The sequence below is a fragment of the Carassius carassius genome, chromosome 30 (genome assembly GCF_963082965.1).
Source record: "Carassius carassius chromosome 30, fCarCar2.1, whole genome shotgun sequence".
In the NCBI taxonomy this organism is placed as follows: domain Eukaryota; kingdom Metazoa; phylum Chordata; class Actinopteri; order Cypriniformes; family Cyprinidae; genus Carassius; species Carassius carassius.
The window spans coordinates 25582316-25610265 of record NC_081784.1 but is presented as its reverse complement, the minus strand read 5'-3'; the positions used below and the strand labels follow the sequence as shown (position 1 = coordinate 25610265).

General features: G+C 43.4%; 2 protein-coding genes across 2 annotated transcripts in view; both read left to right on the top strand.

Annotated features, from left to right (window-relative positions):
• Positions 1-27950, top strand: part of LOC132110970 (cAMP and cAMP-inhibited cGMP 3',5'-cyclic phosphodiesterase 10A-like) — a 192685-nt gene that overhangs the window by 34390 nt on the left and 130345 nt on the right. The window lies entirely within an intron of this gene.
• LOC132110972 (vesicle transport protein SFT2A-like) overlaps positions 1-27950 on the top strand; it is a 277590-nt gene that overhangs the window by 130634 nt on the left and 119006 nt on the right. The window lies entirely within an intron of this gene.

Here is a 27950-nt window from a genome sequence, read left to right as displayed (position 1 = left end):
TCAAGATTGGTTTGTTTTTACATGTGCTTCAGACAGTAGCTCACTTGAAGTATTTCCACAGCATCGAAATCATTACGCAGCATCGAAGTTCCCTCATAAGGGAACTGCACTGCTCATTCACTCTGAGATATGCAGAACAAGCAGTCAGTCATATTTAAATAGCAATCTTTTGCAGCTAAATATTCAAAGACACAAGTCCATATCATAATTTGATTAAGTGTACAGTGTGATTAAGTCATACTTTTTATTTCTTTATCCAAATTTTGCCAATTTCTGTGACATCAGGTGATATACAGTAGATTCATTTTTATGGGCTTGATTCCATTATTCCATCTGCATTTTCCACATCACAGAAATCATAGAGTCCTACACAAATCCCATGAAATTGTAGAACACTTGATATAGTCTGTTTTTGTCATCATAATTTGTCAATGTGTCTCTTAGTTTTATTTACACATCAATCACAGTAAAGCTAAAATATTGACCCGTGTTGATCTGTGATGACAGACGTTTAAAGGTCATGTTTTTTTTCTTTTCTTCTTCTTTTAAGTTGTTCTCATTTATGCATTGTAACCAGAGTGTTTTTTCTTCTTCACATTTTCAAAAAACAAAATACAAAAAAAAAAAAACATAATACAGGAAAGCTAACACTACTTTAGTGGTAGCTCCAACTATAGAGGACAGAAACCCCAATTAAAAAGAAATCAATAAAGAGTCAATTTACGAGGAAAATCAAAAAGTTAATTTCTCACTCTGATCATGTTTGATGGAAAAACTTACCCCACAGCGCTTTACAAGTTTGATTTACACTTACAAAATATTCTAAATAATGTAGCTGTAGATTTTATAAAGGGCAAGGTTTTGTGTACCTGGTGGAAAGGACTCTAGTTAGGGGAGCACACAGTTACATATGTGGCTTATCTCAGTCTCAGCTAGCCATTTATATTCTGTACCCTTTCCTGCTAATGACCAAAGCCAAAAAAGTGGAAATAATGCAAATTACCTTTCCATGAAAGTTACTTTGTGTGTTTAAGTGTCATGTTACTGTAAATCAACCCTATGCAATTGTTTCCTGGAGTATTCCTGCATCTGTGTGTGTGTACCTTTGGTAAAACATTTAAATCTAAAAGTCTAAAAAATCTAAAAAAAACTTTCAAAACATCCATTTGAAGGTTTTTGGGTAAAATCACATCACTATTAAATTATTAGTCACTTTTCTTATTTATCTATCTGTGTATTTCATCTGTCTATACCTTTATCCATCATTGTCCCAGCTGCACTGAAACTCATCCTAACATAAGAAACATACTATATGCTCTTCGCTTCTGGTAGGGGACTCCCACCAATCCCACCCCCGCCCCCTCCCTTTACGTTACACACCCAGCTCCGACTTTTTGGACACCAGTGGTGAGAAGCTGACCCCACACATTTATAGACCTCTCTGGAACAGGTCTTAGACATGCAGGCAACCAGAATTTTAACCTGGCCTAGTGTGATATAAGTTATGATTTGTTTTATTTCACAACAGTCTGTAAGAATAGAAAGGAGAAAATGGTTTGGATTTCTAAGTTGTTTATTTACAGCAGGTAAGTCAAAGATACAGCACATTTTTTTGGACAAATCCAGGTCCTTCAACTGCAACTATGTCTGGACGCGGGATATGGCTCATAAGATTTTATCAGGACGTTTGATCACCCTACTGTAAACTCCTTCTCACCTCTAAAAAAAACATATATTATGACTCTAATAAAGTAGTTTCTTTTCACTCCTGTTTTTCCACACATCATTCCCAAAAATATGGAGACAATTCGTAAACAGGTCTGTCAGCTTAGCTTGAATAATGTGGAGGAATGGATGGGAAAAATGTTTTTTTCTGGCAGGATTTACTGTATCTAGTGTTTTATTTTTACATCTCTCAAGTCATGTGGAGGGAATCAAGACACTCAGACGACCAGCAGTAACACAGCACAACTCACAGCTGAAAGTGCTCTACCTAACTTATAATTGTAACAGTTTCCTACTTCAGTGTGTTACAAACATAATGTTGGTGTTGGAAAGAACACACTTTGGGCTTTACTTTTTATCAACCAGATTTGATAATGCTCAAAAATATTAAAAGTTATAGACACTGAAGTGCCTTGAATTTTTTTTTTTACCACACTTAAATATTTTTTTATTTGATATAAAAATACATGAAATGAGTCCTGGAGCAGTCTAGAAGAGTAATGGGTTAAAAGCCACATGTCTCATGAGATTCTATTTCAAATCTGAATAAGATATCATGAAAAATGAGACTCCTGCAAATATTTTTCTGAGACTATGTCTAGACCCCCCAAATATAAGAAAATATATTGAAGGCTTCTACAAACTATTTAGTAAACATACCACTGCATAGTTTTTTTTTTTTTTTTCAATTATAAAACACTAGACAGAAACTTAGACATCATATAATTGATTTATTTGAGCACTAGAAAAATACAATAAGAATAATTTGAGTAAGAAAAATAAGAATAAGACAAATAAAAAAAGATTTAACTTTGTTTGCCAATTACAGAAAATCCTGAGATTGCTAGAAATGCAGCATTTACAATTAATTATGATGCAAATAAGTGCTGATGTGCTGATGGCCACTTATACAAATGGTAATAACACAAATGTGCCATAAGGTAAATAATCCACTCTCTCTATTCATATAGACGTATTCACTTTGATAGCCGTGATCATACAGTAATAGCGAGCTGATTTGCACTCAAACAGATGGTAATCATGCAGATACATTCACATTCAACATAAAACACACTCTCTCACATATATAAAAACTGTTGAAAAATAAAACAAAGAAAAAGGCGATCGCTATAAATTCCGCCTCCATCAGCTGACAGGTGCGTCAGAGCGTGTCACGAGGGAGTGCCACAATTCAAATATACTATCTTTCGCCTATCTTTCATTCATTCTTTTTTCCAGTGGATCATCTCATTCTGTTTGTGACACTGTCCGCTGCAAAACCATGCCGTTTTCTTACTACCAAGACCCAGTATCCGAACGTGAGTTAACGGACGCAAACAGTTCTGTAGCTGAAGAACTGAAACGTAAACAAAGGAATTATGATCCATATTACAACATTATTGCTTCGTTGGACTAAATGTGCTTTGTGACGAGTGGGGCGGGGCCGAGAGCCGTGGGAACCGGCCTCGAGTCCCACGGAGGAGATGGAAGGATATAAAACAGGAGCAATGACAGTGACGGACGAGAGAGGACCAGGCCTGGACTTTATTTTGTATTTGGTTTTTATTTGTGCGCGTCAGTCGTCCGTGAGGGGCTGACGCGCTATTTTGTCTTTATTTAGTAATTAAAGTTTCTGTTTGATTGTCCACCGGTTCCCGCATCCTTCTTCCCGATGATTATGAAGGTTTTATTGTTACAGTGGTGCCGAAGCCCGGGAGAAGGAGGGACTCGCTGCTGAAGATCCCTGCTAAAGAGGGAGTGTGCCACCATGGACGCTCGAGGCGGTGGGCTGGAGTGAGTTGCCAGGGACGGGCAAACTCGCTGCCGGCCGCCCGTGAGGGAGCGGAGGAGTCGGCGCCGTTCGCCAGGGGGCCGGAGCCTCGGCAAGACCAAGCCCACGAAGAGGCTACACCTCTTGTTGAGTGGGGTATTGTAGGCACAAAGTAGAGTACTTTAGCATGATAACATTGATTATCCATTTGGAAAGTCTCTGCTTCGTGACCGGAGACCCTTTGGTGCAGTCACCAAAGCATACAAAAAGCTGTTCCGACTGCCTGAACAGGATGGAACACTCAATTCAGCTCCGATAGGGCTATTACCTGTGCTCTTAATAGAGTCTAAATCACTTTAGGTACATAAACATTTCTTGGCTTCAAGACAACCTTGGAGTTGTTTGGCCCAAATTCAAGGCAGGTGGGGCAGACCAAGAATACTTGCAGATCTCCCATATACTTCACCGATGCTAACACCAGTAGCAGAATGCTTTTAAGCATCAGGGGACAAAGATCAGTGGACTGTAGTGGCTCAAAGGGAGGGCTTTTCAGAGCCGTCAACCCCATGGGCGAGATGGATTGAGCCTCCTAGACCTACTCAAGAAACAAACAACTAGGTTGTTCCTGCCCACCAACTGGCCTGCTATAGGAGTGTGTGAGGCTGCTATGGCTGCTACATAGACCTTGAGTGTGGAGGAGGAACAGCCCTTATCCAACTGTTCTTGCAGGAAGGAAAATATCAGACATATTTCATAGGAAAATGGGCCCGCGCCATGGGTTGTACACTAGGTGGAAAAGACAGACCATTTAAGGGCATAGAGCTATCTCATAAAGGGTGCTCTAACCTGATATATTGTATCTAGCAAGCTCTTGTCCTTCAAAAAGAAAAATGGGCAGTGAGAGTTGTTTTGAGGCAAAGAGGGTGACCTATGCCTTGCTGAACATGTCCCAGATTCTCTGAACCGTATCTGGGTGGAGCATCCACTCCTGCTAGGTGACGTTGCTATGAGATAGCATGTCTGCTCCTGGGTTCAACCTGCCCGGCACATGCGCTGCTCTCAGCGAACACAAGTTGAGAATGAAGAGGAGTTTGAGGAGAGACCGCCTAGGCGATTTATATATGACACCAGTGTAGGAGGTGTCTGCTGACTCATCCAGGGGAGGCAGTCTGTCATACCCCTTTTCTTCGGCACTATCTACAGATGTGAGGGTGGACGAAAAGGAGGCACTCAGGTGGGCTGAATAAGGGGTGTGCCAAGTTCTGGTGTTCTCATCATGCACTTATATAAAAATAATAATAAGAAACTTTTTTTCTATAGAGCCTTTAACCCTCTGGAGTCGATTAACGCATATACGCGTTATGAGTCATTTTCTCCTGATAACCCCGAAAAGAACTTAAATTACACTTTCAGTTTTGATCGTACAGGTAAGAGCAATACATCAATCGAATCTGTAAAGGGTTTACTTTACTGAATACTCAACAAAGAGACATGAGAGAGATATCTATAGAAAGCCTGACATGTCTACTTTTAAACTAGACAAGTGATGCAGAAAATAGATATTCTGTGATAAAGAAATTCATATGAAGACAGCGCAATGTCCGTTTTTCATGTCTCCCTTCATTATCTTCTAATATGACCACTCCCCCACGCTGAACGCTCTATTCAGATTCTAATGTTTCACTGAAGCGTGCGGCTTGAATACGCCCACACAACAGAAGACAACGCAGCAAGATTGTTCTTCAAGTTATTTTTTTATTTTACTGTTTGATTCGCGATGAGAGGAATAAGAAATAATTCACCCCGAAAAGATGTGATGTGGTTGAGGATTTGAGATTTGGATTTCCTCAGAAAAAAAGGATGAAGTGCTTTATTCAGCAGAGCATAAACATGAGTAAGTTTCTTTTTATTTATTTATATGTACTAGTTTTCAGATAACGTGTAAACATTTTAATGGTTAGAATTTTTCCAAAGAATTTTTCCAAACTATAATTCCTGACTAAATGTATAATCAAGTGAAATATTATGAAGTTTCAATAATAATATACAATACTATACAATTCAAAAGCTTAATGTAAATAATATAAATGTAACAAATACTGTAAATGTAACTGTAACAGATGTAACACAATGCTGTTCTTTCAATTTATCCCACCTAAAAAACCTGAAAATTCATTAATTAATGAAGCTTCTTTCTTTTCAGATTCTTACAGCTTTATCATAATAGGCTGTATATTAACTTATTGTGAGAAAACTGGTAGTTCTATGTGAAATCAGAAATTTGAGCTCCCCCATATAAAATGGCAAAATGGCATAATCAGTAACACCCCGCGAATATTTGACTGTTAGATTGGTAGTGGAATCAGGTTCCTCGAATCAAAGCATCGATTCATCAACTATTCGGGGTCACCCCTAATATACAGTATATGTATATATATATTAGTGGTGTATAAAGTACCTGAAAGTCATACTCCAGTAAATGTACAGATATCTTACCAGAAAATGACTTTGGTAGAAGTTGAAGGATATGTATATATATAAATGTTCATACAAAGCTTTAGTAGCAAGATCGTGTTCATTCCTAACTATTTCTTCCATTTTGTATTTTGGGTAAGACTCAGAAGCACTTCAACCGGTATTTAGTGTCTTTCATTCCAACATAAGAAAACATTTCTGGAATCTGCATCTGAAAAAGCACTTTGTTGGAACTACTTTCGTTGGCAAAAACAAGCAATATTATGTCTAAAATGTAAGTCACTTATTGCTTTACTGAACCTGTATAAAATGATTATTAAATGTGTTCATGCATCTGCAGAAAAACTGTACTCTTTGTGTGATATAGATTAAGTTAAATAGGCCTACATTCAATTATATAAATATAAAAAGCATACAGAATAATTATTGCCGTCTACAAGTTAGAGTGCCTGGAATATTGAGTTTTAATAGACTAATAAATTAATGTGCGTACACTAGTGATATAAAAAAACAGATTCCAAAAAAGTTGGGACATTGTACAAATTGTAAATAAAAACGGAATGCAATGATGTGGAAGTTTAAAATTTCTATATTTTATTCAGAATACAACATAGATGACATATCAAATATTTAAACTGAGAAAATGTATCATTTTAAGGGAAAAATAAGTCGATTTTAAATTTTATGGCATCAACACATCTAAAAAAAAAAAAAAAGTTGGGACAAGGCCATGTTTACCAATGGGGCATCCCCTCATCTTTTTATAACAGTCTGCAAACGTCTGGCGACTGAGGAGACAAGTTGCTCGAGTTTAGGAATAGGAATGTTGTCCCATTCTTGTCTAATACAGGCTTCTAGTTACTCAACTGTCTTAGGTCTTTGTCGCATCTTCCTCTTTATGATGCGCCAAATGTTTTCTATTGGTGAAAGATCTGGACTGCAGCCTGGCCATTTCAGTACCCGGATCCTTTTTCTACGCAGCCATGATGTTGTAATTGATGCAGTATGTGGTCTAGCATTGTCATGTTGGAAAATGCAAGGTCTTCCCTGAAAGAGACGACGTCTGGATGGGAGCATATGTTGTTCTAGAGCTTGAATATACCTTTCAGCACTAATGGTGCCTTTCCAGATGTGTAAGCTGTCCATGCCGCATGCACTCATGCAACCCCATACCATTAGAGATGCAGGTTTCTGAACTGAGCGCTGATAACAACTTGGGTTGTCCTTGTCCTCTTTAGTCCGGATGACATGGCATCCCAGTTTTCCAAAAAGAACTTCAATTTTGGATTTGTCTGACCACAGAACAGTTTTCCACTTTGCCACAGTCCATTTTAAAGGTACAATGTGTAAGATATTTGCATTAAAATATCCAAAAACCACTAGGCTAGTGTTATATATTTTGTACAGCTGATTACTAACAATATCTGTAATGTTTTCAACTACTTATAAATCATGAGAAAATTCCCATTTTAAACAGTGACATGGGGCAGTGCAGTCGCCTGTCAATGACGTTAGTTACCCTTTGTTACCGCCTTTACTGACGTAGAAACCACATGACAACAGTGTCGTGGACAAATGCGGAAGTAGCTTCGCGAAAAACTTCAACTAGAAAGAGATGCCGATCTCGCTTCTGTTTTATTTGACAGGTGAGTTGTTTTGATTCGTATCTTTACAGAAAATGTATGCTATTATTACGATCAACAAGATTAGTATTATGGGACATTAGGGGTGTAACGGTACGCAAAAATCACGGTTCGGTACGTACCTCGGTTTTAAAGTCACGGTTCGGTTCATTTTCGGTACAGTAAGGGAAAGAAATGCAAACATTAAACTGCAGGTTGTTTATTACTATAAACTTTTTTTTAACAATTTGTTTTCACTTTTTTTAAATACTTTTTAATAAAATATATATAAAATAAAAAAAGAATAAGAAATAAAATACTGCTGCAAAGTTCTCCACTAAATAAATACTCTCAGTCTCAAACCAATATCATATAATATATATAATAAATAAATAACTATGATTACAGTGCAGCATTACCAATTCCAGCTTGTAGGCCTGCTCATATTTAAAATATATATATAACTTTTCCAAAGTGTAAAGTGCAGCATGAACAGTTTCAGTTTTGAGACCTGCTCAGATTTCGTTATAGTGTTGGACCGATCGGAATTAAGAGCAAAGGTCTGTTTAAATGCCGACGGGAGCTGCGTTTGAATTACAATAGTTTTTTTCCTAGTTGTGGTGATGTTCACACTCGCGTGATGCCTTTTGAAAACCTTAGGCCGGTGACACACTGGCATATTGCACCTGTCAAACACCGTCAATACTGTTGACGGTGTCCTTTATCAGTAGGCTTTATATTTATGCTCAACATGAAGTATAGATATTGTTGTAGTGAAGACAAGATCCTGGTCTTTCGGCGCCTCGGCGGTCTCCCTCAATGTCACCTACAGTAGCAGCCGCGCGTCAGCGCCATTCTGGTGTGTAAAGACACAGAAAACGCAAAGCAGGTCTCACGCAACTGACAGACAGCAGAAACGCCACGCTCATGCCACGCAGCCAGTGTGTCACTGGCCTTAGAATCAGCTGCAGGGTGGGATTTGCGCTGAACGCAAAGACTTCCACCACTTAATACATTCGTTTGGAAACGCGAAAATGTATATGTTCCGCAAACAAAATATTGCATTCGGTCATTCTGTACACACGTGCACCGTACCGAAAGCCCTGTACCGAAACGGTCCGGTACGAATACACGTACCGTTACACAACCTGTACCATTAAATGAGCCTTGGCCCAGAGAAAACGCCTGCGCTTGTTTAGATATGGCTTCTTTTTTGACCTATAGAGATTTAGCCGGCAACGGCGAATGGTATGGTGGATTGTGTTCACCGAAAAGGTTTTCTGGAAGTATTCCTATATAATGTGATTTCCATTATAGTAGTATTCTTGTATGTGATGCAGTGCCATCTAAGGACCCGAATATCACGATCATCCAGTATGGTTTTCCGGCCTTGACCCTTACGAACAGAGATTGTTCCAGATTCTCCGAATCTTTGGATGATATTATGCACTGTAGATGATGTAACTTCAAACTTTTTGCAATTTTTCTTTGTGACAAACTCCTTTCTGATATTGCTCCACTATTTTTCGCTATTTTTCGAATTGGTGATCCTCCGCCCTTCTTGACTTCTTAGAGTCACTGACACTCTGAGAGGCTTTTTTATACCCAATCATGTTGCCATTTGACCTACTAAGTTGCAAATTGGTCCCCCAGCTGTTCCTTATATGTACATTTAACTTTTCCGGCCTCTTATTGCTACCTGTCCCAACTTTACTGGAATGTGAAGCTCTCACGAAATCCAAAATGAGTCAATATTTGGCATGACATTTCAAAATGTCTCACTTTCAACATTTGATATTTTATCTATATTCTATTGTGAATAAAATATAAGTTTATGAGATTTGTAAATTATTGCATTCTTTTTTTACTCACAATTTGTACACTGTCCCAACTTTTTTGGAATTGGGTTTGTAGACTACTTGATAACGTCAGATTACACATCATTACAACAACCCTTACAATATCATTGTAGACGATGCTGTATATCGGCCTCGACTTGAATGGAAAAGTTAAATCATCCATGGTTGTGCGTGACGCACACTTGTTTGTACATGAACTTGCAAACGCTAGACCACTGATTCGTCAAACCTGATTTCCTGCAGTCTGTGTTCTTCTGACTATTTTGTAGTAAGTAACGAATATACTTACAGGAAATGTATCGAAGTGAAAGTATACATTTTAATTAGGAAATGTAGTGGAGAAAAGTAAAAGTTGCCTGAAATGTAAAAACTCAAGTAAAGTACAGATACTCCCAAAAAAATACTTAAAGGGTTAGTTCACCCAGATAGCAAAATTATGCAATTAATAACTTACCCTCATGTTGTTTCAAACCCGTAAGACCTCCGTTTATCTTTGGAACAGAGTTTAAGATATTTTAGATTTAGTCCGAGAGCTCTCAGTCCATGTCCAGAAAGGTAAAAAAAAACATCATCAAAGTAGTCCATGTGACATCAGATGGTCAGTTAGAATTTTTTGAAGCATCGAAAATACATTTTGGTCCAAAAATAGCAAAAACGACGACTTTATTCAGCATTGTCTTCTCTTCCGTGTCTGTTGTGTGAGAGAGTTCAAAACAAAGCAGTCTGGATATCCGGTTCGCGAACGAATCATTCAGTTCACCAAATCGAACTGAATCGTTTTAATGGGTTCGCATCTCTAATACGCATTAATCCACAAATGACTTAAGCTGTTAACTTTTTTAATGTGGCTGACACTCCCTCTGAGTTCAAACAAACCAATATCCCAGAGTAATGCATGCACTCAAACAGTACACTGACTGAACTGCTGTGAAGAGAGAACTGAAGATGAACACCGAGCCGAGCCAGATAAGAAGAATCGAGGAGCTGATGATACTGCGCATGTGTGATTCAGCGTGAAGCAGACTGACACACAGAGCGCATGAACCGTGCTGATTCTTTTGGTGATTAATTCTGAACTGATTCTGTGCTAGTGTTATGAGCGCGGGTAAACCGAAGGCTTGAATCAAGGGCAATCATCGCAAATGACACCATTACGTCGAGTGCAAAAGAACCGGTGAACCGTTTTCTTCAACCGGTTTATTGAATCGAACTGTCCGAAAGAACTACTGGTGATCCGAAAACCGATGCAACCAGTTCTTGACTCGTGAATGAGTCAGTCTTTTGTTCGTTATCTGGCTCGGCTCGGTGTTCATCTTCAGCGATTCAGTTCGATTTGGTGAACTGAATGATTCGTTCGCGAACCGGATATCCAGACTGCTTTGTTTTGAACTCTCTCACACAACAGACACGGAAGAGAAGACAATGCTGAATAAAGTCGTCGTTTTTGCTATTTTTGGACCAAAATGTATTTTCGATGCTTCAAAAAATTCTAACTGACCCTCTGATGTCACATGGACTACTTTGATGATGTTTTTCTTACCTTTCTGGACATGGACAGTATACCGTACACACAGCTTCAATGGAGGGACTGAGAGCTCTCGGACTAAATCTAAAATATCTTAAACTGTGTTCCAAAGATAAACAAAGGTCTTACGGGTTTGGAACAACATGAGGGTAAATTATTAATTACATAATTTTGCCATCTGGGTGAACTAACCCTTTAAGTACTGTAACAAAGTATTTTTACTTCGTTACATTACAGCACTCATATATATATCACAACACACACATGCCATATATATATATATACAGTGCTGTGCAAATGTCTTAGGCCAGTAGTATTTTTACCAAAAAACAAAAAGTCAGTTATATCTATCTTTTGCTGTAGTGTCAGTAGTAAATATCAGTGTACATTTCCAAACATTATTTTTGCCAGTAATTGTAATGATCCAGTGAGATTTTTGTTTGCCCGAGGAGTCTGACAACAGCCAGTGCTCTACACAGAGATCTGATATCACCATCATCCAGTCTGTCTGGAATAACATGAAGAAACTGAACAAACTAAGACCGGCTAAATACAGAAGAACTGTGGCAATGTGTCCAAGACACTTGGAGCCTGGTAGAATGAACCTGAATGCTAAGAGGTGATGAAAGACCACACACCTTGTATGCCAGTGCACGCTGGTGTCCCTAACCCAATGCGAAATTCTGTGCTTCAATGCAACAAGCCCCCCAGCAGCCAGCAACAAAGCATATTAACAGCTGGGGAGATTTCCTCCAATGACTAGAGTGGTCCACCTAGAGTTTTAAAGCTCAGACAGGGCAGAGCAATTGAAGTCTCACATCCCCACCTGAAGCAAAAGGAGGAGGATGGAAAAAGTTAAGGGTAACCACCTGAAAGCGAAATGATTTGGACAAAACCTTGGGAATATAGCCCTACCTGGGTCGTAAGTTTAATTTGACCAGACCTGGACCGAAGTCCATACACACCTCGCTGAGACAGCCAGAACGGGGCTACAAATAGGAGACGGACTCCACTCTCCTTCATCCTGCACAGCACCACCAGCATTTAACTTTACATGCAGAAATGCATAAAGTTTCAGGTCTGGCCATGGGAGTGAACACATCAATGCCCAGAGGTGCTGGAAAACTCGGGGAGAACCAAGGCAGGCATTGGGACAACTCTTGTGATGCAAAGGGGTCCATTTCTGCCCTGCCAAACAATCCCAAATCTGGGCTACTGTTTGGCGGTTCAGAATCCATCCCCTCTGTCTCTGCCTCTGTCTCTGTCACCATGTGGTTCAAGGCCCCCAGGCCGTGAACCACTCTAAGGGAAAGAAGTCTGCCTTGAGCAAAAATGAGAAGAAATGTGCATGCCTGTCTAGGGTGTGAGACCGTGAACCTTTTTGGCAGTTTATGAGATACCACCTCCATGGTGTCTGTCCTGACAATCATGTGACACCCTTGTAGTGAGGGGAGAAAGTGTATCAGTGCCAGAGAGATGGCTCACAGCTCCAGGTTGTTTATGTGCCAAGAGAGGAACTTTCCTACCCAAACTGGGCATACAGGTCTGTACTTGAAGACTGCGCCCCAGCGCGTCAGAGGGGTGTCTGTCAAAAAATTTGGTGATGGTAACAGCTGTACTGACCCCATTCAGAAAAAAGAAGCAATGGAAGCAACTTAGGACACCTGTAATAAGCGAAAGGCTGGTCAACCACAGAAACGGCCTTATATAAAGCAGTCACAGGGGCAGCACTGGGAAGGCTGTGGCAATGAGGCTCAAAAGCCTGCAACAAAAGCTCACAGAGACATTTTGACATTCATTCTGATACCAAAAAGTGCTCACAGAAATATGACGACCTAGCTTGAAGCGAGCCAAGCATGCATTGAGGTTTGAAATCTGGGCAGAAGCCAGATGGGCCTGCATCTGAAACCAATCCAAATGAACCCCCAAGAAAACAGTCTGCTGTTAGGGGGTGAGAACTTTCTTTTTGCCATTAATTCTGAGTCCAAGAGCTGCTCACAGAAACATGATGGCCTAGCTTAGAGTGGTTCAAGAATGCATTGAGGCTGGAAATCCAGGCAGGAGCCAGATGGGTCTGCATTCGAACAGAATCCAAGTGAACCCCCAAGAAAACAATCAGTTGTAAAGGGGTCAGAACATTCCTTTTGGCTTTCTTTCTTATGCCAAGAAACATAATATGGTGAAGGAGAACATCTCTGTGTTAACTCATTAATTTTCTAGAGTGGGCTAAACTGAACTAGTTGTCCAGGTTATTGAGTATATGAATGCCTTAAAGCCTCAATGGGGCCAGTGCAGCATCCATACACTTTGTGAGTGAAAGATAGTTCCTGCTGTAGCACAGAAGCCTCTGAGGCACTGTTCACTACAGTCAAGTGAACCCTGTCAAAGCGGGGGGAGGGGGTTGGGGTTGGGGCTGGAGTTTTGATAGAACTGAAGTCTGTAACCAAACTGAAATGTGCGGAGAACCCAAGGCGATACCTTGTGTTAGACACTTCCTTTCATGAAAGAATTGCAATAGAGGAAGCAGAGTGTTGCATTCTAGAAGTCAGACCTGGGTGGGGTGCTGACATGGTCTGGAGGGTATTATCATCTACCGCGAGAGCCTCTAGTGTCCTGATTCAGGATGAGAAAACTCACAGGGACTGATGTGAGGGCCTGTTCTGTGACTGGTACAGGGTCTTCTGGCTCAGAGAGATCTCATGATGCAGATCGCTGAAAAAGGGAAGCTTTCTCCATGCAGGCCTCAGATTCGGGTTGCTCAGAAACAGCTTGTTGTTTTTATAAGACTGAGATTTGAATTGAAATAGAGCTTCTCTGTGGTGCGTGCCAACAAGCCTACAAGTGTACAAGTTCTGAGTAGGCCACGGAAGGCCACGCTTAGTGGCTGCTAGGTGGGAAAGCGTCACCTGAAGCAGGCCCAAAATCCGCGGAGTTGGATGTCGCAGTGTACAAAACATCTTCTAGTTCGAAGGAAATTGTTTCACGTGCCTCCGGGCTTGGGCATAGTAATCATGTGAGAATTAAACCGGCGAATCCAAACGCTTGGGTGAGAAAAGGAGAGAAAGGGAGAAAGCGAGAACAGGGCGGCTAGCAAAGATGAAATTCCACGCATATCTACACAAGGAGAATAGTGTTTTACTATCACAGTCCCAGAAGTACAAATGAAGAAAACAGCAAGCACCAAGCACACCAAGATGGAGTTCCAATTGCATCATAGTGACGCAGCATTGAGTTAACCTTTGAAAGAGAACAACAGGTTTTGTAATGGATAATCCACGCTAGCTGTGCATTAAACAATTATAATGGCCAACATGGCAGCAAAGAACAACTTGACACAAAGCAGAGTGGATTAAAATCATTTAATGAACAACTAGCCGTGAATTACCCCGCTTATGCCATGGTCATTACAACACTGACAACTTGAAGGGATCCCCGGGTATTAAGACATGTATAGCTTAATATACCATAAATGATGTCTCTTATTAAAATATGTAATAGAGAACCCATGAAAGATGTATGTTATTAAAAAAAAATCACATAGTTTTATACATATTTTGGACTATGGGGGGCGCCATTATTCTGATGATGTACAATGGTTACACTCAGTGAGCAACTGCCATTACCTTTTGCTGTTTTTACTGAAACACAAGGTCGCAATAGACAACTTGGAAAATAAAATACTGATATGATGACTACAGCTACTGAAAGAGCTTACAGGTGGTGATGGATATAAGTATAGGCTTAAACCAAATGGCGTACCATCGATTTTTCCCCACAAGGAGTCTAAATGCCCCGGATCTCTGAGAAACTCCTCCAGTGGCCGCAGTATCACGATTAGCGTTGGCATGTTTACATCCTAACAGGATGGCACACCATTTCTCGGCCGTTTGTAAGCTGTTTCAGTAGCTGTGGTCCACTAAAAACCTCAAAGACATCAGTGCTAAAGTGGAGAAAAAAAGCAGGTTATAGGACGTTTTATACATCCATGTGCATCTTCCCATTCTTTTCTCCTCTTCTTATCGCTAGGAAATCAGTGAAGTCCTATATTGCTTCTTTTGTTGCCCTCCGACTGAAAATTACATCCAAAAGCCACACAATGTGGTATCGTATCAGTATTTTATTTTCTTGTGTTTATTTTCTGAGTTGTGTTGAGGTAAAAAGCACCAGTAGCTCACAGAGTGCAACCATTTGACGTCATCAATGCAGAATGTATTGTGCACATAAAATAATGGCGCCCCCCACAGTGTAAAAACTTTTTTTTTTATATAATTTACATCTTTCAAGGGTTTTCTGTTACATATTTCAATAAGATACATCATATGTGTTATATTAAGCTATACATTTCTTCATACCTGGGGATCCCTTTAAAGCTGTTAATTTAAATTAAAATTTAATTTAAATGTTATATTTTTGCCCACTTTAAATCATACACAGAGATGAAGTAGTGTGCTAATATCACATTTATTTTATGTGATTGTACCAAAGCAGCTTTAAAGTGTTAAACAGGAAAAAAAAAGTGCACTGATAACGTAAGAGGACAATAGAAAACAGTCAGTTTTTTAGTTAAAGACTGTTCATTGTTCAGTGATGTCATTATCCAGCTCAGTTAAGTTCTCTTCAATTAGTGTCTGTGCAGTAAAGTCATCAATGTTGCCAGAAATTGTGTGCCCAACTAAGCAAGCCAAATGGAACAGTGGCAAGAAATCAAAACTCCATCTGTGACAGAAATGGAAAAAATAGATAAAATTAAAATAAAACGTACTCGGTTACTAAACGTAACCTCGGTTCTCTCTAGAAGAGCGAACGAGTACTGCGTCTTAGCTAAGACGCTACGGGAAAAGTCTCTTTTCACGAAATACTGAAGCAAAAAATTATCCTTAATTTTGTATTTTTGTAAAGCGCATTTGCAGCAGTACACAGCCATAGGCGAGACGGCTCGCTCGCTCACTGGCTTGTTCTGCGGCAACTGCACAGCCTATCGAGCGCAGGCTGATGCAACATCAGACCAATAAGGGCGCTTCGCGCCCTTCTTGCCACTTCCCGCCGAAACGGGTGTGGCCCAACCTATAAAAGGAGCTCGAAAAGGCTGACTCACCTGATTTATTTCATCGCCGAAGCGAACCAGAGTGAATCGTACGCACGGCAGAGAACGCAGTACTCGTTCGCTCTTCTAGAGAGAACCGAGGTTACGTTTAGTAACCGAGTACGTTCTCTTACGAGAGCTCTCTCGTACTGCGTCTTAGCTAAGACGCTACGGGAACCCGATGTAAAACGCCGTGCGCGCAGGGATCACACACCGATAAACCTGAAGCAACGCCCAGGATTTACAGTGCACAGTCACCTGAGGGACTCACAGAGAGTCCGGGACAGAAAAAAGGGGGAAAAACCCTCCGTCCCATATCTAGCAGCATCCGTAGATGCGGCAATATGACATCACACAGCCGAGGCAAGGCCTGACCAATGTGGCAATGCGGGTCTTACGCAATACTGCCCATATAACAGTCGGCAGCGCCTAGCGCTCATGAATTCAGAATTCCCCTCAGGGCCCTGATTCTTCTATACCGACAGCAGCCTTGCTTGCAAGGCGGGAACCTCCAGGTTATAGAACCTGATAAATGTAGACGGCGAGGCCCAACCCGCCGCCATACATATATCCTGCAAGGAGATCCCAGTAGACCACGCCCACGATGAGGCGACGCCTCTTGTGGAGTGTGCTCTGACGCCCAACGGGCACTGAAGGCCCCTGGAAGCGTAAGCTAACGCTATGGCGTCAACTATCCATCTGGATAGAGTCTGTCTCGAAACAGCCATTCCTTTGGAACGTCCACCGAATGAGACAAATAGCTGCTCCGTCTGCCGAAAGGCAGCAGAGCGAGACACATAAGCTCTTAAAACCCTGACAGGGCAAAGAAGACTCGAGTCTCCATCCTCCCCTGACACCGGCAGGGCAGACAGGGCAATAACCTGAGCCCGAAACGGTGTGCTGAGGGATTTCGGCACATAACCGTGCCTAGGTTTGAGTATGACCCTTGAGTCATTGGGCCCAAACTCCAAGCACGACTGGCTCACCGAGAGCGCGTGCAAATCACCCACACGCTTCACAGAAGCGAGAGCCAACAAGAATACTGTCTTGAACGACAGATGCTGAAGGCTAACCGATTGGATAGGCTCAAAAGGGGGACCCTTCAAGGCCTCCAAAACCGCCGTGAGGTCCCACATAGGGACTGACGGAGGTCTGGGAGGATTCAGCCTCCTAGCTCCTCTGAGGAACCGGATGACTAAATCGTTCCTTCCTATTGACTGACCGGACGCCGTTTCAGAAAACGCCGCGATGGCCGCCACATAAACTTTGAGCGTGGATGGGGCTCTGCCCTTATCCAACAGCTCCTGTAGGAAGGAGAGGACCTCCGTCACCTCACAACTAAGGGGTGAATAACCTCGAGCTGTGCACCAGCTGGAGAACACCGACCACTTCGAGGCATACAGACGTCGTGTCGACGGAGCTCTAGCCTGAGTGATGGTATTTAGCACTCCCACTGCGAGATCAGCGGGTAACCGTTGAGTGCCCATACATGGAGGGACCACAACTCCGGTTGAGGGTGCCAAATCGAGCCCCTGGCCTGCGAGAGGAGATCTCTCCTCAACGGTACCGGCCATGGGGCGACATCTGCTAATTGCATCAAATCTGGGAACCATGGTTGGTTCTTCCAAAGAGGTGCCACAAGCAGTATTGAACATCTCGTTTCTCTCACCCGTTCTATCACCTGCGGAAGGAGGGAGACGGGAGGGAACGCATAAAGCGGGCAGCACGGCCATTTCCGTGACAGCGCGCTTTCGTTCTTGGAAAAGAATGCGGGGCAGTGAGCGTTTTCGTGGGACGCAAAGAGGTCCACCTCCGCCATGCCAAATCTCTCCCACAACAGCCGAACTGTTTGCGGGTGTAGAGACCATTCGCCCGTAGGGACATTGCCTCTGGACAGCCTGTCTGGACCCAGATTCTGCAGTCCAGGCACATGCACCGCTCTCAGCGAGCGCACGTTGCGTTGAGCCCAAATCAGGAGGCGTTCCGTCAGCCTGTACAGGTTTCGGGACCCGAGACCGCCCTGGCGATTTATGTAGGACACCACGGACATGTTGTCCGAACGGACTACGACGTGGTGATCCTTGATATGGGGACAAAAGCGCGTCAGCGCATTCTCCACTGCCAGCATTTCCAGGCAGTTGATATGATGGAGCTTTTCCCGTTCTGACCATAGGCCAAAGGACGGTTTGCCTTCGAGCAGCGCTCCCCATCCCGAAGTGGAGGCGTCTGTCGACACCATTTTCACACTCGGGGAAGTCCCCAGGCTTACACCTGATCGGTACCAGCCGTTCGCTGTCCAAGGTGCTAGAGCCGCAACACAGCTCTGATCGACCTTGAAATGCAGCCGGCCAGACGCCCACGCTCTGCGCGGCACCCGAGCCTTCAGCCAGAACTGCAGGGGGCGCATGCGGAGCAGGCCCAGCCGCAGAACCGGAGATGCTGAGGCCATGAGACCCAGCATCCTTTGACAGTGTTTGAGCGACACAGTCGCGCCGCAGCGGAAAGAACTCGCTGCGCGCTGAATGCCCATCGTGCGCTGTGGTGACAGTCGCGCCGTCATGGAACACGAGTTCAGAACTATACCCAGAAACAGGATCGTCTGACTGGGGTTCAGCGAACTCTTCGCCCAATTGACACTGAGGCCGAGCTTCTCGAGGTGATCGAGTAAAACAGCCTTGTGGTCCACGAGCTCCGCTCGTGATTGGGCCAGAACCAGCCAGTCGTCCAAATAATTCAGCACTCGTATGCCTCTGAGTCTGAGAGGAGCGAGCGCTGCATCCATGCACCTCGTAAACGTACGAGGAGCTACGGACAAGCCGAATGGCAGGACTGCAAACTGGTATGCCTGGCCCTCGAAGGCGAATCTCAAAAACCGCCTGTGGTTTGACGCTATCTGTATTTGAAAATACGCGTCCTTCAGATCTATTGACATGAACCAGTCCCCTCCGCGAATCTGCGCGAGGAGCTTCCTGGTCGTGAGCATTTTGAAACTGCGTTTCATCAATGCCTTGTTCAGCTGCCTTAGATCCAGTATGGGCCTGAGACCCCCGTCTCTCTTGGGCACCAGAAAGTATCTGCTGTACAGCCCCCCCTCGCTTTGAGCTTGAGACACAGGCTCTACAGCCCCTTTGCTCAACAGTTTCGATATTTCGGCCCGAAGTATGTGTGCTACTTCTGTTTTGACCGTAGTTTCGATGCGCGCTGAGAAGCGCGGTGGGCGTCGAGAAAACTGTAGCGAGTAGCCTCTCTTTATAATGCCTAGCACCCAATCCGAAACCCCTGGAAGCGCTGACCATGCATCTGCATGAATGGCTAAGGGCTGGATGTGACACGCGCTCTGTTGACTGGGCAACGGCGGCGCTCGAGTGTGCTGCGCATCTGAGGCGGGGAGCGCGCTGATCACAGCGGGCAGATCGCTCATCCTCGACCCCGTTCCGGCGCTTAACCGACTGGAGGGAGGCTGAGCGGGTCCCGTGGGACTTAATATATCTGCGAGTAACCGTAGGCTGCATGTGTGCACTTTTACCACTTCCAACTCGCCGTCTGCCTGTGCAGAATGTACGTGCACGGGCCTCGTTTTTACAGAAGCCCCGCGCCGTAAGTGACATAGTGTATGTGGGCACTGGGAAGTGGGCACGTTTACTATGCGGCGCGCTCGACCGATCTGTGTCGATCTTATGTGCGCCAGCCCTGTGTGCAGGGCTGTGCTTACATGCGGGGATGGGCACTGGGTAGTGGGCATCGTCACTGCATTTAAAGCACCATCGGCCGTGGCCGGACGAGCGTGCACGGTTTTCGTTTTTACAGAAACCGCATGACGCGTGTGACATAGTAATTGTGGGCACTGAGGGGTGGGCACGTTTACTATGTAGTGTGCGCGACCGACTTGAGTCGACATTATGAGCGCAGGCCCTGTGTGTAGGGCTGTGCTTACATGTGGAGATGGGCACTGAGGAGTGGGCATCGTCACAACATTTATAGCACCATCGGCCGTGGCCGGGACACCAGAAAAAACGCTGTTTTTGTGAAACATCTGGGTAGCCGTGATAACGGCTTTTGTGTGCAGGCAAGCGGGCACTCGTGCAGGCTTGCGCATTGCAGAAGACACTGAGGCAGTCGCAACTCTTGGAACTGCAACAGCGGCGCGCTTGGGTGAGAGCTCGGCCGCAGCGGAACTCGAACACCGGCGCTTTCCCAGCAGTGCTAGGATGCTTTCGGGGCTTCTGGCTTCACCGCAATCCTCTGCCGCGGCTCCCGCGGCGCGGGGCGACGGCTCGAAGAGCGAGAACGGGGTCCCGAGCTGCGTTGCTGACGCTGTCGTGATGGCGCAGCAGGAGGCGGTGGGCGTGACTGAGAGCTCTGTGGGGCCGGTCTAGAGCGGCTAGCTGCAGAACTGGAGCGCTTCGGCAAGAAGTGCTTGAACGCCTGTGAAGCTTTCTGGTCCTCGGCGAATCTCTCCACAAACTCGTTGACGGAAGATCCAAAGAGGCCGGCAGGAGTTAGCGGAGCGTCAAGAAACGCAGCGCGCTCAGACTCCTTGATGTCAGAAAGCGTCAGCCACAAATGCCTCTCAGCCACCGTAGCGGAAGCCATAACCCGTCCCATGGCCTGTGCAGCGGACTTAGTAGCGCGGAGGGAGAGATCCGAAGCACTCCTCAGATCCGCGAGACAGATCGCTTCAGGTCCCATCTCATCCAGCTTGCGGAGAAGATAGCCCTGGAAAATCTGTAGCGTCGCCATGGTGTGTAACGCAGACGCAGCCTGCCCAGCAGCAGAGAATATCCGTGTGAGCAGCGATGACGTCATGCGGCAGGCTTTGGATGGCAACGCCGCCTTAGTCCGCCGTCCAGCAGAGGGCGGGCAAAGGTGCGCTGCTATAGCCTGTTCCACCGGCGGAAGTGACAGGTAGCCTCTGTTCTTAGCACCGTCCAGTGTGGAGAATGCTGGCGAAACAGATGAGCGGATTCTCGCCGAGAATGGAGCGTCCCAAGCCTTCGCCACTTCTTCGTGAAGCTCAGGAAGAAAAGGGGCGTGTTTTGAGCTTGAGGAAGAGCGCTCATCCGGAAGATAGCTACCATCCAGCCGGGAACGCGAAGGGGGCGCTGGTGCAGACCACTCGAGGCCGAGGCTCGCCGCGGCCAACGAGAGTACACGCATCAGCTCCTTATCGATATCCCCCCGTCTGCTGGGCCTCTGAGCAGCTGGCGCGAGATCCACGGAGCTCGTCCAACCCTCACTGCCCGAAGCAAGCAGAGAGCACGTGTCTTCTTCCTCCGACGCGGGCCTGAGATCCACTTCCTCCGATGACGCGTCGGCAAGCAGCGGACACTGAGCATCGGGAAGCGATGCAGGGGAGACCGGCGAAGCGGAGGGAACCGGCGAGCTCGGCCGAGCTGGAGGCGGTTCTGGTAGGCGCTGCGAGCGGCGCTTCTTACGGCGCTGCGGCGCAGCGGATGATGCAGGCTTCGAGAAGGATGCCAGGCGAGTCCTCAGAGTCACCATAGGCATCAGCTCGCAATGAGGACATCCGCCATCAGCGAGCGCGAGCGCTGCATGGTCTTCACCCAGACAGGAGACGCAGATGACATGACGATCTCCTTCGCTGAGCGGGGATCTGCACGAGCCGCACGAAGGCATCTTTAAAAAGACACAACTCTTTTGTGAATGTGCGTCGCAGGGCGAACACACACACAGAGTATCACAGAACAAGGATTATAAAGGATATGGGCGCCGGATAGCGCAGCAGGAACGGCAGTGGAAGGCGGCGGTGCCAGCGGCTTCAGGATGGCTCGTCCTGCTGATATGCTCTTCCAGACGGCGCTTGCTTCCTCGTGATCCAGCGATGCGTGAGCTTCGCTGAAGAGATGAAAAATCAGGTGAGTCAGCCTTTTCGAGCTCCTTTTATAGGTTGGGCCACACCCGTTTCGGCGGGAAGTGGCAAGAAGGGCGCGAAGCGCCCTTATTGGTCTGATGTTGCATCAGCCTGCGCTCGATAGGCTGTGCAGTTGCCGCAGAACAAGCCAGTGAGCGAGCGAGCCGTCTCGCCTATGGCTGTGTACTGCTGCAAATGCGCTTTACAAAAATACAAAATTAAGGATAATTTTTTGCTTCAGTATTTCGTGAAAAGAGACTTTTTTCCGTAGCGTCTTAGCTAAGACGCAGTACGAGAGAGCTCTCGTAAGAGAACCGGGCGAAACTAGGCTCAGTTGGGTGGCTAGTTCAACTCAGGCAAGATGAAACCAGCATGGTGTGTTTTAATTCCAGGCTGCAGCACAGGTCAGGTTGTGGAGAGGTTCTCATGGTCTTGTGCCGATGGCTGTTGAGGCGATGAGGTCTTCACTGGGTATCTGTCTCCTGGGTTAATCTAGTTGGCATGGTCTCTACTGATATTCAGGGCTGTAGAGGTCATCTGTAGATGATCTGAACTGGATACGGACTGGATCTGGGATGGCTACAGTGACCTCAGAATAAGAATGAAACAGACTTATATTAGCATAGATGCCATTCTTCTTATGGTGTAGCCAGTACATCAGCTGTTATGGTAAGTGTTCCCTGTTCCCGGCTGACCTAATTAATGTAGCCTAAAGATCCTTAAATGGATTTTAATTATAGAAATGTGAAGATGGTTTGTTAATCTAGATTTAAACTGGCAGAATGTGTCTGCCTCCTGAACAGTGCTAGGTAGATTCCAGAGTTTGGGCACTAAATAGGAAAAAGGATCTGCCTAGCACAGCTGACTTTGATATTGTAGGTATTATCAAATGACCAGAGTTTTGAGATTGCAGGGGAAGTGAAGGACTTTAATGTGATAAGAGCTCGCTCAAGTACTGAGGTCATATTTCCTGGTTCTAGTAAGAAATGTAGCTGTTGCATTTTGAACCAGCTGGAGTTTGTTTATTAAGCACGCAAAGCAACCACCCGATAAAGCATTACAATAATCTACTGTAACCTTGTGTCATGAACACATGAATCTACGTTTCTGCATTTGACATTGAGAGAATAGGTCGTAATTTAGATATATTTTTAGATGGAATAAAGTTTTTTTATTTTTGTTAATGCAAGAAACGTGACTTTCAAAGGAAAGATCACTATCAAACAGATTCCTAACTAATGATAAATAATTGACAGCACAGCCTTCAAGTGTTAGACAGTGTTCTAGATCAGTGGTTTTCAACCTGTGGGTCGCAGCCCCCTAGTGGGTCGCGGTGGTATTGCAGGTGGGCCGCCAATTACTATTAAAATAAATAATCATTTTGTTAATATATGTAAAAATGTTTAAGTCATAACATAATAAAATCATTTAATATATATAATTAAATAACAATAAATAAATATTAAACGGTAACTATGCTTCCACTGTTCGAGCTCACTGATTGGTTTAAGAATAAACCTATATTTTTGCTGCATATGCTATAGAACAACAAATTCAAACATGCACATGGCTGTCAACAAGGTCTGTCAACATGCTCCCTCCTGACTGCTTGCTCCGCTGACTGTCTACCCACTGCCGAGCTCTGCCTGGATCTGGTTTTCCCGTTTTGCTGAGCGGTGCCAGTCCGAGTGATTTTTCGTTCATTGCCAGTTCATTCTAGGGCTGTGCGATTAATAGAAATCATCATAAAATCACGATTTGATTTAAATCTCCTAAATTTATAGCACGATTTTCCGCGGCCCTGACCTCCCGCTGTATGCTATCTGAACCAATCAGAATGCAACACCCCTAGCGCGAGAACAGAACAGACTGGGCAAATGTCTACTCCAGGTTCACACACTGTCTGTGATGCGCCTTTTTTCCGAGCCCATGTTAACGGTTTAAAGCGTTCACACTGCACGCGGTAAAAGGCTAGAAATAAAAACGTGCAAAAAATAATTAATATCTAGCACATGAGCATAGAGAAAGTTGTGAGCGCACAGGACGCAGTTTAAGTGAGAGGAGACATGTTTTAAGTGCGCACACTCTCCGGGCGAGAGCAGCGTGTATCTGAGCAAGCACATCTGGTTTTGTGACAAAGCAAAGAAAATCTGTGTGCGAACAGAGAGATTCGCGCTCGTGTGTTATTTTAATGTGCTTTAGCGTTATAATAATGCGCTCTCGCTGCTGATTCTGCACCGCGCACATACTGTATACACACTGCAAACGGAATACGTGTTAACCTGTATAATGTATAACAAATCTATTTCAACAACTGAGGCACTGCTACAGTTAATGAGCTCTATGAACAATCCATGGCAAAAAAGAAAAAAAGTCCCTGGACACGGGATTTTTTTATTTTTATTTTTTTTGCCATAAGTCTAGAAATTTTGTTACACCTTTTCTAAAGTGATTATTTTGACTTATGTCTGTTCTAGAGACATTACAACTTTTTGATAAGGCTCTAATTGGTTTTCTTTTGGAAATATGTTTCAAATTCATCCTGAATGCATTTATGACTGTAAAACATATCTGTGCATGTCAAAAAATTGTGATTAAAATCGAAATCGCAAAATTGATCAAAGAAATCGCGAGTTTTTTTTTTTTTTTCATATCGCACATCCCTAGTTCATTCAATAAATACAGTTAACAATCTAGCTTCTGAGTCCTAAGTTATTAACCCAACAATAGCGGGGTCAGTAAATTTTTTTTCGAACATATGTGTTTGGTTGTGTGGGCCGCGAGTTGAAAAAGGTTGGGAACCACTGTTCTAGATGATTACATTCAGAGGTTTTTGGTCCTGAGCCTTGTGGTACTCCATACTACACTTGTAATAATATGAAGCCTCTTTTACGAATTGATGACGGTCAGCTAAGTATGATTTGAACAATGCCAATGCAATTCCACTATTGCCAACACAGTTTTCTAGTTTATTCAAAAGAATGTCGTGGTCAATAGTGTCAAATACAGCACTAAGATCCAGTAGCACTTATAGAGAGATACAACCACAATCAGGTGATTAGAGCAGATTATTTGTAACTCTGATAAGAGCAGTCACAGTGCTATGATATGGTCTAAATCTTTCCTGTAAATCCTCACAGATACAATTTGTATTTTTTATTTTATTTTTATTTTTTTCTGTAAGAAAGAACATAGTCGTGAGGAGACTGCCTTTTGTATCTGACAGAAAAGGGAGATTTGAGATAGGTCTGTAATTAACTAATTCTCCAGGATCAAGTAGTGTTTTTTTTTTTATTAATTTATTTTTTATGAGAGGCTAAATAACAGCCAGTTTGAAGGTTTTGGGAACATATCCTTATGATATTGATGAATTAATAATATTCAGAAGAGGATCTATGACTTCTGGAAGCACCTCTTTCAGTAGCTTAGATGGTAGCCTATAGGGTCTAACATACACATTGTTGGTTGGTTTACGTTATTTAATAAGTTTATACAACAGAGAATATATAACAGAGAATGAGTGGAATTGTTCCTCAGGGAATCTATAGTGCACTGTCTAATGGGATACTGTAGCTGATGGTTTCATGGTTATAATATTATCTAGTAAGCATATTTAGCAGTTTTTAAGGATTTTCTGTAGAAGATTTTCTGTAGAAGTATTTTCCCACCATACAATACAAAATACCTCTAGTTTTGTTTTCTTCCAGCTGTGCTCCATTTTCCGGGCTGCTCTCTTTAGGACCCAAGTGTGATCATTGTACCACGGTGTCGGAATGTTTCCGTAATCATGCTGCACAACACCTTTTTCAAGCTCTTGTTCTGTCCAGGCTGGACTATTGCAATGCTCTTATGGCAGGTCTTCCAGCCAGTTCTATCAAACCTTTACAATTAATCCAGAACTTGGCAGCAAGATTAATTTTTAATGAGCCAAAAAGAATACACGTCACACCTCTGTTTATCAATTTGCACTGGCTACCAATAGCTTTTAAATTTATTACTTCAGACTTATGTGCCCTCTAGAAGCTTCTGTTCTGCAAGTGAACGCCGCTTGATTGTGCCATCCCAAAGAAGCACAAAGTCACTTTTACGGACTTTTAAATTAAATGTTCCCTCCTGGTGGAATGATCTCCCCAACTCAATCCGAGCATCTGAGTCCTTAGCCATCATCAAGAATCGGCTTAAAACCCATCTCTTCCACCTTTATTTGATCCTCTAACTATAACACTCACTATTCTAATTCTATTCTTAAAAAAAAAAAAATCTAACTACCTTTCTAATATTTTTGTATTTTATTTTCTTTTAATTTATTATGCAATTATGTGTGTGTGTGTGTGTGTGTGTGTGTGTATAGACCTTTAACACTAGCTTGCTCTATTCTTTTTCTATTCTATCTGTTTTCTTTTTATTTCTTATATTATTTAAAAGCTACATGTACTGTGTTAAGCTAACTGAGACTTGTCATAGCACTTACATATCATTGCTCTTTTTGTTGTTTTTGATTGCTTCCACTTTCCTCATTTGTAAGTTGCTTTGGATAAAAGTGTCTGCTAAATAAATACATGTAAATGTAATGTAAATGTAATATTCTTTAAGCATAAAGGAGCAAGCGTATCTAAAGTGCTAGAAAAGACAAGAAAAGAGTTAATAGCAGTTCCGATGCTAGGGCAGGGCATGATGGGTCTATAGCGCCATCAGAAACTTGCTTATCCCATGTACAGCACTCACAAGGATTTCCTAATGATGTTCCTGTTTTTTTGGTGTCACTTTCATTAATCTTTCATTAATATTTACAACCCAAATTCCGGAAAAGTTGGGAGGTTTTTTAAATTTTAATAAAATGAAAACTAAAAGACCTTCAAATCACATGAGCCAATATTTTATTCACAATAGAACATAGATAATATAGCAAATGTTTAAACTGAGAAAGTTTACAATTTTATGCACAAAATGAGCTCATTTCAATTTTGATTTCTGCTACAGGTCTCAAAATAGTTGGGACGGGGCATGTTTACCATGGTGTAGCATCTCCTTTTCTTTTCAAAACAGTTTGAAGACGTCTGGGCATTGAGGCTATGAGTTGCTGGAGTTTTGCTGTTGGAATTTGGTCCCATTCTTGCCTCATATAGATTTCCAGCTGCTGAAGAGTTCGTGGTCGTCTTTGACGTATTTTTCGTTTAATGATGCGCCAAATGTTCTCTATAGGTGAAAGATCTGGACTGCAGGCAGGCCAGGTTAGCACCCGGACTCTTCTACGACGAAGCCATGCTGTTGTTATAGCTGCAGTATGTGGTTTTGCATTGTCCTGCTGAAATAAACAAGGCCTTCCCTGAAATAGTCGTTGTTTGGAGGGAAGCATATGTTGCTCTAAAACCTTTATATACCTTTCAGCATTCACAGAGCCTTCCAAAACATGCAAGCTGCCCATACCGGATGCACTTATGCACCCCCATACCATCAGAGATGCTGGCTTTTGAACTGAACGCTGATAACATGCTGGAAGGTCTCCCTCCTCTTTAGCCCGGAGGACACGGCGTCCGTGATTTCCAACAAGAATGTCAAATTTGGACTCGTCTGACCATAAAACACTATTCCACTTTGAAATAGTCCATTTTAAATGAGCCTTGGCCCACAGGACACGACGGCGCTTCTGGACCATGTTCACATATGGCTTCCTTTTTGCATGATAGAGCTTTAGTTGGCATCTGCTGATGGCACGGCGGATTGTGTTTACCGACAGTGGTTTCTGAAAGTATTCCTGGGCCCATTTAGTAATGTCATTGACACAATCATTCCGAAGAGTGATGCAGTGTCGTCTGAGAGCCCGAAGACCACGGGCATCCAATAAAGGTCTCCGGCCTTGTCCCTTACGCACAGAGATTTCTCCAGTTTCTCTGAATCTTTTGATGATGTTATGCACTGTAGATGATGAGATTTGCAAAGCCTTTGCAATTTGAAGTTGAGGAACATTGTTTTTAAAGTTTTCCACAATTTTTTACGCAGTCTTTCACAGATTGGAGA